The sequence below is a fragment of the Bufo bufo genome, chromosome 3 (genome assembly GCF_905171765.1).
Source record: "Bufo bufo chromosome 3, aBufBuf1.1, whole genome shotgun sequence".
Classification (NCBI taxonomy): Eukaryota; Metazoa; Chordata; class Amphibia; order Anura; family Bufonidae; genus Bufo; species Bufo bufo.
This window is the reverse complement of record NC_053391.1, coordinates 365,181,558-365,194,752: the sequence shown is the minus strand read 5'-3', so window position 1 is coordinate 365,194,752 and position 13,195 is coordinate 365,181,558.

Here is a 13,195-nt window from a genome sequence, read left to right as displayed (position 1 = left end):
CTTTCCCAAGATCCTCTATGTCATGCAACTGGTCCCGATACACCTGCCAAAAACGTTTTTTCACGAGATCAGGAAACTCTTCCAGAAGTTCCTATGGAATGGGAAGAAACCTAGACTAGCACATGGCCTCTTGGTTAGGAATAAGCAGAGCGGCGGAATGGGATTCCCGGATGTCCTGAGATATTATCAGACAATACAGTTAAATAGATGGCTAGAGTTGGTAGACCCCCAGAGACAACCTGACGTAGCAAATCTTATGCGACACAATGTAGGGCCTATGCTTCAACAGCTTCTTTGGTTGACTGAGTCCAATCATTCCAGGGACAAGATGAGTGACCCCTTATTGAAAGGGATAAGAGAGACCTGGAAAGTACTGAGCAAAAAACTAGCCCCAGAGCCGTCCCCTCTTCTGCCTGCAAATCTTATTTCAGACTTACTGGGGAAAAATGGGGACATACACCAGGAAGTGTGGTCATCATTAGCTCAAGTCAGACTAGGGGAGCTAGCTCCAGATGCAGAAACATCTATTATGAATAGATTGCCGGATCGAATAAAAAATCTCCCAAGCTTCTTTCTGACAAAGGCGTACATAGGTGCTGTGTGCAGGGAATTGAAAGAGAGACCCAATCCGGCGAGACAACTGACAGAGTTTGAAAAAACCCTTCTGTCTCCACTCCATAAACAGAGGAAAATTTTGGCATTATACTCCTTGGTGGGAGCTGAGGGCGAGGCTGGTAAACCTCTATATATTAGAGAATGGGAGAGAGAGCTTGACATGGTCTTCCCAGATCAAGTTCTCAAAAAGCTATTGGCCTTCTCACATGGACCATCTCCATGTATACGGCTACAGGAGAATCATTTCAAGCTCCTCACCAGATGGTATAGAACCCCAGAGTTCTTGCACAAGTGCGGTTTGTCTCCCGATCGGCTTTGCTGGAGATGTGGCGATGGGGAAGGGTCTCTGTCCCATATTTGGTGGACATGCCCTCTGATCGTCCCATTCTGGGAAAGCGTCAATAAGACAATCAACAAAGTCCTGGCCAACGACCAAAAGATCACCATGGAAATGGTGCTCTTTTCACTCCCATCTGATCTTTACAGACCCTCAAAGCATAACTTAGTGACCCATCTGATAGCAGCGGCCAAGTGTATTATTCCTCTCCACTGGAGGGACACACAGGCTCCCTCACTGAGCGAGTGGATAGCCAAAGTGAATCAAATATGTAATTTTGAGGAAATGACAAGCTGGATCAAAAGGAGTCACGATAAATACTTGAAAACTTGGCGCCCCTGGAAGATATGGATCGAGTTGTAAGGATAAGTGATATATATATATATACATTCACGTGAGTTATTAGGCACAACGGGTCCTATGCAATCTGGAGGTCATCATCTCTGGACTTACCTCTCGGACATACCCTGCCATCTCACAGCTCAATAGAAAAGAGAGTTGAGGCGACTCAACCTGCCCCCCCTCCCCCCCTCCTCCCTCTTCTCCATCTCCCTCTTCCATCTCTTCTTCCTTTTTCTCTCTCTTTATCTTTCTTTTTTCTTTGTGATATACAGAAATGGTATATGTTCTACTTTGCCATTGTCTACCTGAAGTGTTATGCCATATTTCGTAAAACATCTCATTGCTTTCAATGTCATCTAGGAGATGGTGGCTCTCCCGCACTATGAGTTATTAGACATGGAATAGACATATCGCGTCCTCCACCTGTTAAATGAAGTGTCCATGATCTGTAACATTTTCATTGTATACCTATGTTTTCTGCTCATTTGACCAATGTCTGTTCATTCTTGATGAAAAATCTTGAAAATAAAGAATTTATAAAAAAAAAAAGAAAGTCAATGGGGGACGAATCCGTTTGCAATTGCACCATATTGTGTCAACGTCAAACGGATCCGTCCCCATTGACTTGCATTGTAAGTCAGGACGGATCCGTTTGGCTCCGCACGGCCAGGCGGACACCAAAACGACTTTTTACTTCATGTCCGTGGATCCTCCAAAAATCAAGGAAGACCCACGGAAGAAAAAACAGACACGGATCACGGACCTACGGACCCCGTTTTTGCGGACCGCAAAAAAAAACGGTCGTGTGCATGAGGCCTTAAAATAGGACTATTTGTGTGTTTACCACTTTCTAGGATTTTAGAATCATGTAATTCATTTGATTTTTACTTTCATTTTGGGTTAAAAATAACCAAACGTGTTGATAAATCTTCTGTTGTAGATGACTGGTAGTTTATTGATTATAAACTGATACAATACTTTGTCCATTTATTATGCATTATTATAAATAAGACAGTATAGATTCATATAGATGCAAGCATATACATTTTCTGTCTTATCAAATAAATATTTGCACATGTAAGGGTGGACTGACCATCAGAGAATTAGGTCACTGCTGGGGAGTGGTTCATGGTTATGTAGGGGGGGGGGGGGCAGTCTCCCCTTTCTCATGTCCATTGCAAAGAGCTGGTATTGCAAAAGGGGCAATGTGGCTGGTACTGTTTTTTAGCCACTAACAGAGGCTGTGTTTTAGAGCACTCACCCAAGCTGGCAATGAAAAGGGCCACCATTCCTGGAACTGCATGGAATGCACTGTGGATGGTACTGTTAGCAGAGAAATGTAGTTGATGTTTTTTTTTTTCTTCGGCAGTTCATGAGAAGAAGGCTCCCTGTCACTCCTTGCCCTGTGAATGTGCGGAGGTCTGTCAGACTGGCTGCACATGTCTGACTTCTCTGTTTGTTTTGGTTTGGACTTGAGCTAGATCCACCTTCCCTCAGGTGTACTGGGTTTAATTGTTAGTGAGGCTATTTATCCCTCCTTCCCCCAGTGGCCTGTGTGGGTTATAGTTCTTTCCTGTGAACTCTGGATGGGTGGTGGATTGTCTGCTGCAGCTCTGCTCTAGATAAGTCCTCTCTGTTATTTCCCATTGTGTCTTTTATCTAGGCCTCTAGGGAGACGCTTGCTTCCTCCGGCTTTGAAGAAGCAGGTTGCCTTTTCCCTACAGCTTAGGGTTTGCCCAGGGTGTATAGGTTTAGGCACGAGGGCATGTGCATATCCACCATTAGGGTATTCACATGGGCATAGCAGTTTAGGGAAAACTTTTAGGGATCGCTAGGAGGTGACCCTTTTCTCCCTAGGTTTTGGGCCTAGTCATTTGTTCTGTTTGTTTTCCTGTCTTTGGTTATTTCCCTGCTTACCTATCTATCGTGACATTATAACGCGCCCAAAAAACTGTCATTTCCCTGCTGTTTGCGAAATGGAGGCTATGGATGCTTTGGTTGATCGCATGCAGGGATTATCGCTGGAGGTTGCTGACCTCCACAGTTCTGTTGCACGATGTCAGAAGGCTCTGTTGTCTGGCGCCGTTGGAGGAAATCAGGTCTGCTTAGAGCCTAAAGTCACTCTCCCTGATAGGTTCTCAGGGGGTGGTGATGACTTTATTCGGTTCAGGGAGTCCTGCAGGTTGTATTTTCATCTGCGGCCGATTTCATCTGGTGATGAGAATCAAAGAGTGGGGATCATTAAATCTCTGCTCAAAGGGGACGCACAGTCCTGGGCGTCCCCTTTGCCAGTAGCACAAAGGTTAAGAAATGACAAGCTCAGATTCTTATCTACAAATGCTCGCAGTTTAGGGAATAAGATCAATGAACTTGAGGCTATAATGGCATCTGAGAATATAGATGTAGTGGCTGTTACTGAGACATGGTTCAAGGGGAGTAATGACTGGGATATCAATACCAGGGTTCTCTCTATACAGGAAAGACAGAGAAGGCAAGAAGGGGGAGGGGTGGCCCTGTATATGAAAGACAGCATAAAATCTAATTTGATACAAGTTAGCGAGAACAATTTAGAGTCAGTTTGGGTTACCTTGCAGCTTGATAATCATAAGGTAACTCGTGTAGGTGTGATATAAAGACTACCTAGCCAAGTCAAAGAATTAGATGATCTACTAGTTGAGGAAATAGCTAAAATGACATTGAAGGGGGAAGTTATCATTATGGGAGACTTCAATCTTCCTGATGTAAACTGGAAAACCAAAATAGCTAGTTCTGCCAGGAGTACAGATATTCTAAATTCCCTACTGGGATTATCTCTACAGCAAGTAGTTGAGGAGCCAACCCGGAAGGAGGCCATTTTAGATTTAGTATTCACAAATGGGAATTTGGTATATGATATTACTGTAGGGGAAAGCTTGGGATCTAGTGATCACCAGTCAGTGTGGTTTACTATAAGCACAGTGACTGAGTCACACCACAAAAAAACAAAAGCTTTAGATTTTAGAAAAAACTGACTTTTCTCAAATTAGATTAGTGGTATACGAGTCCCTATCAGATTGGAACAGTTTCATTGGAGTCCAGGAGAAATGGGACTACTTAAAAGAGGCACTATTGAAGGCAACAGAAAATTGCATTAGGCTTGTCAGTAAAAGCAAAAAAAGGAAAAGACCACTGTGGCCAAAATCATTAAAAACAAAAAGATAGCATTTAGGAATTATAAAAAAAAAAAAACAAGGATGACAGGCTAATTTACAAGATTAGGCAGAGAGAGGCCAAACAAGTTAGAAGAGCTTCTAAAGCACAGGCAGAAGAGAAATTAGCTCAGTCAGGGAAAAAAGGCGATAAGGCATTCTTTAGATACATAAATGAAAAAAGGAAACTAAAACAAGGAATTACAAAATTGAAAACAAAAGAAGGAAGGTATATGGAAGAAGATAAAGAACTAGCTGACTGCCTCAATGAATACTTCTGTTCAGTCTTTACGAAGGAAAATGAAGGAAAAGGACCTCAGTTAGGAAAGAAGACTAATGAATCTTTTGATGCATGTGTCTTTACAGAGGAAGAGGTTCTAAGTCAGCTGTCTAAAATCAATACAAATAAGTCACAGGGGCCTGATGGGATACACCCAAAGCTATTAAAAGAGCTCAGCAGTGAACTAGCAAAACCATTAACAGATTTATTTAACCAATCACTGGCAACAGGAGTCGTCCCAGAAGATTGGAAATTAGCAAATGTTGTGCCGATTCGCAAGAAAGGTAGTAGGGAGGAATCGGGCAACTATAGGCCAGTAAGCCTGGAAATTAGTGGAAACCATACTTAAGGAGAGGATTGTGGAACATCTAAAATCCCATGGATTGAAAGATGAAAAACAGCATGGGTTTACTTCAGGGAGATCATGTCAAACTAATCTTATTGATTTTTTTGATTGGGTGACTAAAACAATAGATGGCGGAGGTGCAGTAGACATTGCTTATCTAGACTTCAGTAAGGCTTTCGATACTGTCCCACACAGAAGGCTTATCAATAAATTGCAGTCTTTGGGCTTGGACTCCCATATCGTTGAATGGATTAGGCAGTGGCTGAGGGACAGGCAACAGAGGATTGTAGTCAATGGAGTATATTCAGACCAAGGTCTTGTTACCAGTGGGGTACCTCAGGGATCTGTTCTGGGACCCATATTGTTTAATATCTTTATCAGCGAAATTGCAGAAGGCCTCGATGGTAAGGTGTGTCTTTTTGCTGATGACACAAAGATTTGTAACAGGGTTGATGTTCCTGGAGGGATACACCAAATGGAAAAGGATTTAGGAAAACTAGAGGAATGGTCAAAAATCTGGCAACTAAAATTTAATGTGGATAAGTGCAAAATAATGCACCTGGGGCGTAAAAACCCAAGAGCAGAATATAAAATCATATAAGATAGGGCCAGGGGCTATCCATAGTACTCAGTATATTGGGCAGACTAGATGGGCCAAATGGTTCTTATCTGCCGACACATTCTATGTTTCTATGTTTCTTTTTCTATGCTGACCGGTTCACCATACCTCCGGTGGGTGGATGAATTTTTCTGAGACTTGTTCTTGATTTATGATGACCCAGACCGGGTCTCTATGGCTGCATCTAAGTTGCACTGTTTGTTACAGGAAGAACGTACTGCGGAGTCGTAGAAGATGGGCAACTGACTCGGTGTAAAATTATCCTGCACTCTGGAGTCAGTTTTATCAGGGGCTATATGAGAGGTTGAAAGATGCCCTTGCTTTTCATGAGTATCCCGATTCATTGGAGATGGCCATGTCTTTGGCAGTGTGGCTTGATAGACGTCTTAGAGAGAGGTATAAGATTTCCTCTCGAGCGGGGGGTCCTGTCTGAAAGTGGATCTGTCCCACCTATTCCCTGGGGTAATATGACATTTGAATCTGGGGCAGGAGAGGAGCCTATGCAGTGGGCCTGGTTTCCTTTTGCTCAGGTGATAGGTATTTTAGGAAGCTGAATAAGCTATGTTACTTCTGTGGAAACGAATGTCATTTTGTTTGTGCGTGTCCTTTTGTTAAACCTCAAAGGGGTAATGAAAAACTACGGAGGTATTCACATAAAGAGAAAAAAAAAACTTCCCTGACTCTTGGTAGTGTGAATGGGGAGTCTGAGCAAGCAAATATGCATTCTCCCTACAATACCCATTTCCTCCTGCCTGCCATGGTGGTGCTAGACTCAGGAAATTTCGATTTTTAGTCATTTGTTGACAGTGGTGCGGGGATAAACCTTATTGATTTTCATTTCCTCCAAAATCTTGGTTTTAGAAGTAGCACATTAGATAAAGATATACCAGTGTTTGCTATTGATTCCTCCCCTCTCTCTCAAAAGAGTCTTACTCATATAATTCATGACATTCAGTTCAGGGAGGGTGATTCACATGTTGAGTCCATTTCTTGTTTTGTTATGAAGGGCTTGCCTGCTCCGATGGTTCTAGGTTTACCGTGGTTGATAAAGCATAACCCTACTATTGACTGGCAAACAAGACAAATCAGTAGCTGGAGTGAATTTTGTACAGACAACTGTCTTTGTGCTTCTATCTCAGGGGTGTCAACTACGGTCCTACCTCAGTTTCTCTCTGATTTTGCGGATGTATTCTCGGAGGCTGGAGCTCAGGAGTTGCCCCCCCATCGAGAATATGATTGTCCGGTCAATCTCATCCCTGGAGCTAAACTGCCAAAATCTAGGCTATACAACCTTTCCCAACCCGAAAGAGAAGCTATGCGGAAGTATATTGCCGAGAGTTTGGCAAAGGGACATATTAGGCCATCTAAGTCCCCTGTGGCCGCTGGCTTCTTTTTCGTAAAAAAGAAAGACGGATCACTTAGACCCTGTTTAGATTTCCGGGAATTGAATCTCATTACAGTCTGTGATCCGTATCCCCTTGCTGTGATTTCTGATCTATTTGATCAAATTGTAGGAGCCAAGATTTTCTCCAAGTTGGATTTAAGAGGACCTTATAATCTGATCAGAATTAAGGAAGGAAATGAGTGGAAAACGGCCTTCAATACACCCGAAAGTTATTTCGAGAATCTGGTCATGCCCTTTGGTTTAACTAATGCGCCAGCGGCCTTTCAGCGATTTATCATAGAGATGTCCCGAATAGTTTGCCGGCGAATAGTTCCCGGCGAAAATAGCTTGTTCGCGTTCGCCGCGGCGGGCGAACATATGTGATGTTCGGTCAGCCCCATATTCGTCATCATTGAGTAAACTTTGACCCTGTACCTCACAGTCAGCAGACACATTCCAGCCGATAAGCAGCAGATCCTCCCTCCCAGACCCTCCCACCTCCTGGACAGCATCCATTTTAGATTCATTCGGAAGCTGCATTCTTAGTGAGAGGAGGGACAGTGTAGCTGCTGCTGATTTAATAGGGAAATCGATAGCTAGGCTAGTGCATTCAGTGTCCACTACAGTCCTGAAGGACTCATCTGATCTCTGCTGTAAGGACAGCACCTCAAAAAGCCCTTTTTAGTGCTAGAACATCAGTCTGCTTTTTTTTTTTTTTCCTGTGTAATCTAATTGCAGTTGCCTGCCTGCCAGCGTGTGTGTCAGGCTCACAGCGTATACTGTGCCGACTTGCTCAGTGCCACCACTCATATCTTGTGTCACAATAGCTTGCATTTAAGGGCTAGAACATCAGTCTGCTTTTTTTTTTTCTTCCTGTGTAATCTAATTACAGTTGCCTGCCTGCCAGCGTGTGTGTCAGGCTCACAGCGTTTACTGTGCCCACCTGCCTAGTGCCACCACTCATGTCTGGTGTCACAATAGCTTGCATTTAAAAAAAAAAAAAAAAAACTTTTTTGACTGTCAAATTATATCAGTCATTTTCCTTCACAAGTGTGCGTTTCAGGGCCTGCAAGGGCCCAGTGTCACACCAGTGCAACTCATATCTGGTGTAACAGTGGTGCACATAAAAAAAAACAACAACTTTTTGGACTGAAATAATAGCAGTCATTTTCCTTCACAAGTGTGCGTTTCAGGCCCTGCCAGGGCACAGTGTCACACCAGTGCAACTCATATCTGGTGTAACAATAGTACACATTTAAAAAAAATATACAATTTTGACTGTAATAGATTGAATAGCAGTTAGTTGTCTGCAAGCGTGTGTGTCAGGCCTACAGCATCTACTCTGCCAACTTCTGCCAGTGCACAGTGCCACTCATATCTGGTGTCACAGTAGTTTGCACGCATAGTACAACTTAACTAATCTAAAAAAAAATGACAGGCAGAGGCAGGCCACCCCGCAGGGGCCTTCGTGGTCGTGGTGCTGTGATTCCCTTTGGCCCTAGAATAATGCCCAGTGTTCAGAGGCCACGTACCCTGAACTCGAAAAGTTCTGAGGACATAGTTGATTGGCTAACACAGGACACCCAATCTTCTACAGCTTCCGCTCGGAACCTTGACGCACCATCCTCCTCCAGCTTAGCTTCGGGCACCTCTCAAGTTACCATTTGCCCGCCTGCCGCCACCACCAACACTAGCACCACAGCCACTTCACTATATCTGTCAGAGGAGTTATTTACACATCAGTTGGAAGAAAGGAGTGATGCGCAACCATTATTGCCAGAGGATGTAGATAACAGGGATATTTCTCAGTCAGGCAGCATTACACACATGGACGTACGGTGTGATGATGATGTTGTACCCGCTGCTGCTTCCTTTGCTGAGTTGTCAGATACAACGCATGCTGTTGCCACCACCAGAATGCCGTCATTGCAGAGCTCAGTAGTGTGGCATTTTTTTTGTGTGTTCCTGCTCATCTGCCCACAGTCAGGTGTCTGTCAAGGACATGTTTGAGTGTAAGAAGCCAATGTCACAGAGTCACCCCCTTGCCTGGCGTCTGACAGCTGGCTTGTCTGAACTCTTAGCCCACCAGCTTTTACCATACAAGCTGGTGGAGTCTGAGGCATTCCAAAAATTTGTAGCTATTGGGACACCGCAGTGGAAGGTACCCGGCCGAAATTTATTTGCACAAAATGCAATCCCCACACCTGTACTCGATTGTGCAAAAGGAAATAATGGCATGTCTGGCACACAGTGTTGGGGCAAGGGTCCATATGACCACTGATACCTGGTCTGCAAAGCACGGTCAGGGCAGGTATATCACCTACACTGCGCCTAGGGTAAACCTGCTGACGGCTGCCAAGCATGTAATGCGTGGCTCTGCAGAGGAGTTGGTGACACCGCCACGACTTGCAGGCAGGCCTGCTGCCACCTCCTCTACTCCTCCTACTCCATCCTCTTCCATAACCTCCTCGGCTGAGTCCTCTTCTGCTGCTGCGTCTCTTGCTCCACATCAACGGCACCCCCCCCCCCAAGCTCCCCAGGGGCTATTCCACATCCCGGATATGGCAGTGTCACACTATCTTGGGGTTGACTTGCCTGAAAGCAGAGAGTCACACCGGACCAGCACTCCTGTCTGCCCTGAACGCACAGGTGGATCAGTGGCTGACTCCGCACCAACTGGAGATCGGCAAAGTGGTGTGTGACAACGGAAGCAATTTGTTGGCGGCATTGAATTTGGGCAAGTTGACACATGTGCCGTGCATGGCACATGTGTGTAATCTGATCGTACAACGCTTTGTGCATAAGTACCCAGGCTTATAGGACGTCCTGAAGCAGGCCAGGAAGGTGTGTGGCCATTTTAGGCGTTCCTACACGGCCATGGCGCACTTTTCAGATATCCAGCGGCGAAACAACATGCCAGTGAGGTGCTTGATTTGCGACAGCCTGACACAATGGAATTCAACACTCCTAATGTTCGACCGCCTGCTCCAACAAGAAAAAGCCGTCAACGAGTATTTGTATGACCGGGGTGCTAGGACAGCCTCTGCGGAGGTGGGAATTTTTTTGCTACGTTACTGTGCGCAATGCCTGTAGGCTCATGCGTCCTTTTGAGGAGGTGACAAACCTAGTCAGTCGCACCGAAGGCACCATCAGCGACATCATCCCATTTGTTTTCTTCCTGGAGCGTGCCCTGCGAAGAGTGCTGGATCAGGCCGTAGATGAGCGTGAAGAGGAAGAGGAAGAGTTGTGGTCACCATCACCACCAGAAACAGCCTTATCAGCATCGCTTGCTGGACCTGCGGCAACGCTGGAAGAGGAGTGTGAGGAAGAGGAGTCAGAGGAGGAATGTGGCTTTGAGGAGAAGGAAGACCAACCACAACAGGCATCCCAGGGTGCTCGTTGTCACCTATCTGGTACCCGTGGTGTTGTACGTGGCTGGGGGAAGAACAGACCTTCAGTGAGATCACTGAGGACGAGGAACGGGACATGAGTAGCTCGGCATCCAACCTTGTGCAAATGGGGTCTTTCATGCTGTCGTGCCTGTTGAGGGACCCTCGTATAAAAAGGCTAAAGGAGAACGACCTGTACTGGGTGTCCACGCTACTAGACCCCCGGTATAAGCAGAAAGTGCCTGAAATGTTACCAAATTACTGCAAGTCGGAAAGGATGCAGCAGTTCCAAAATAAATTAAAGTATGCTTTACACAGTGTATAAGGGTGATGTCACAGCACAACGGGAATCTAACAGGGAAAGAGGTGAAAGTAATCCTCCTCCTCCCACGACCACACTGGCAAGGACAGGACGCTTTACAGATGTGTTGTTGATGGAGGACATGCAGAGCTTTTTAAGTCCTACGCATCACCACAGCCCTTCGGGGTCCACCCTCAGAGAACGACTCGACCGACAGGTAGCAGACTACCTCGCCTTAACTGCAGATATCGACACTCTGAGGAGCGATGAACCCCTTGACTACTGGGTGTGCAGGCTTGACCTGTGGCCTGAGCTATCCCAATTTGCGATAGAACTTCTGGCCTGCCCCGCTTCAAGTGTCCTGTCAGAAAGGAGCTTCAGTGCAGCAGGAGGTATTGTCACTGAGAAGAGAAGTCACCTAGGTCAAAAAAGTCTAGATTACCTCACCTTTATTAAGATGAATGAGGGATGGATCCCGAAGGGACTGACAGTGGGCGATACATTCGCCTAAAAAAGGCCTGATGAGATGAGCTGCCTTGGGCTAAATATGGTCCACACGCTGCTGTATTTTATCTCTGAATGCCGGATGAGTTGCGTGACTTATCCGCCACCAACTAGGGTTCAAGCCGCAATGTTTTAGGGCACTTTCTGCCTGGGAAAGAAACCTCAATTTTTCTGGCCGCTGCTGTAGCGGCTGCAACAATACCAAATTTTTCAGGCATGTGTACATCCCTAATTTTTCTGGCCTCTGGTGCTGCACTGTGGCTTCAAAAACCAAACAAAAAAAAAGGCACATACATGTGTCAATTCCCCTTTGTGATCGTTACCTTGTCTTGGTGAAGGGGCTTGCGTATCACAATGAAGCGACCACCTCTATGAGTGTGTTGGCACACCCCAGATGATAAGGTCGTTGCTTCATTGTGAACAGACCAAAAGCGATAGGCTGGATAATTTTGCATAGAAAAAACATAAATTTTCTTTGTGATCATCTAAGGTGATCATTAAAGCCTACTGGGCCCACACTGCAGAATCATTGTTTTCTGGGTCACTTAACTGTCACTGAACTACCTCAGCACGATCATAGGCTTTGTAAAACCCCCATCGCCTGCAATCTCCCAAACGTGCGCACGAGCACAGTCATAACTACACCAAGATTACGCATAGAAGTATAAAATTTATGTCATGAGTGTGTCAACTATTGACAACTCTTTGCGGTTGTCTAAAATCTATTCCATACACGTCCCCTGATAGGGGACGTAACAGGGATTAACCACCTCAGCCCCATGGCTTAAACACCCTGAAAGACCAGGCCACTTTTACCTACACTACTTTCACCGTTTATTGCTCGGTCATGCAACTTACCACCCAAATGAATTTTACCTCCTTTTCTTCTCACTAATAGAGCTTTCATTTGGTGGTATTTCATTGCTGCTGACATTTTTACTTTTTTTGTTATTAATCGAAATTTAACGATTTTTTTGCAAAAAAATGACATTTTTCACTTTCAGTTGTAAAATTTTGCAAAAAAAACGAGATCCATATATAAATTTTGCTCTAAATTTATTGTTCTACATGTCATTGATAAAAAAAAATGTTTGGGTAAAAAAAAAATGGTTTGGGTAAAAGTTATAGCGTTTACAAACTATGGTACAAAAATGTGAATTTCCGCTTTTTGAAGCAGCTCTGACTTTCTGAGCACCTGTCATGTTTCCTGAGGTTCTACAATGCCCAGACAGTACAAACACCCCACAAATGACCCCATTTCGGAAAGTAGACACCCTAAGGTATTCGCTGATGGGCATAGTGAGTTCATAGAACTTTTTATTTTTTGTCACAAGTTAGCGGAAAATGATGATTTTTTTTTTTTTCTTACAAAGTCTCATATTCCACTAACTTGTGACAAAAAATAAAAACTTCTATGAACTCACTATGCCCATCAGCGAATACCTTGGGGTCTCTTCTTTCCAAAATGGGGTCACTTGTGGGGTAGTTATACTGCCCTGGCATTCTAGTGGCCCAAATGTGTGGTAAGGAGTTTGAAATCAAATTCTGTAATAAATGGCCGATGAAATCCGAAAGGTGCTCGTTGGAATATGGGCCCCTTTGCCCACCTAGGCTGCAAAAAAGTGTCACACATGTGGTATCTCCGTATTCAGGAGAAGTTGGGGAATGTGTTTTGGGGTGTCATTTTACATATACCCATGCTGGGTGAGATAAATATCTTGGTCAAATGCCAACTTTGTATAAAAAAATGGGAAAAGTTGTCTTTTGCCAAGATATTTCTCTCACCCAGCATGGGTATATGTAAAATCACACACCAAAACACATTGCCCAACTTCTCCTGAATACGGAGATACCAGATGTGTGACACTTTTTTGCAGCCTAGGTGGGCAA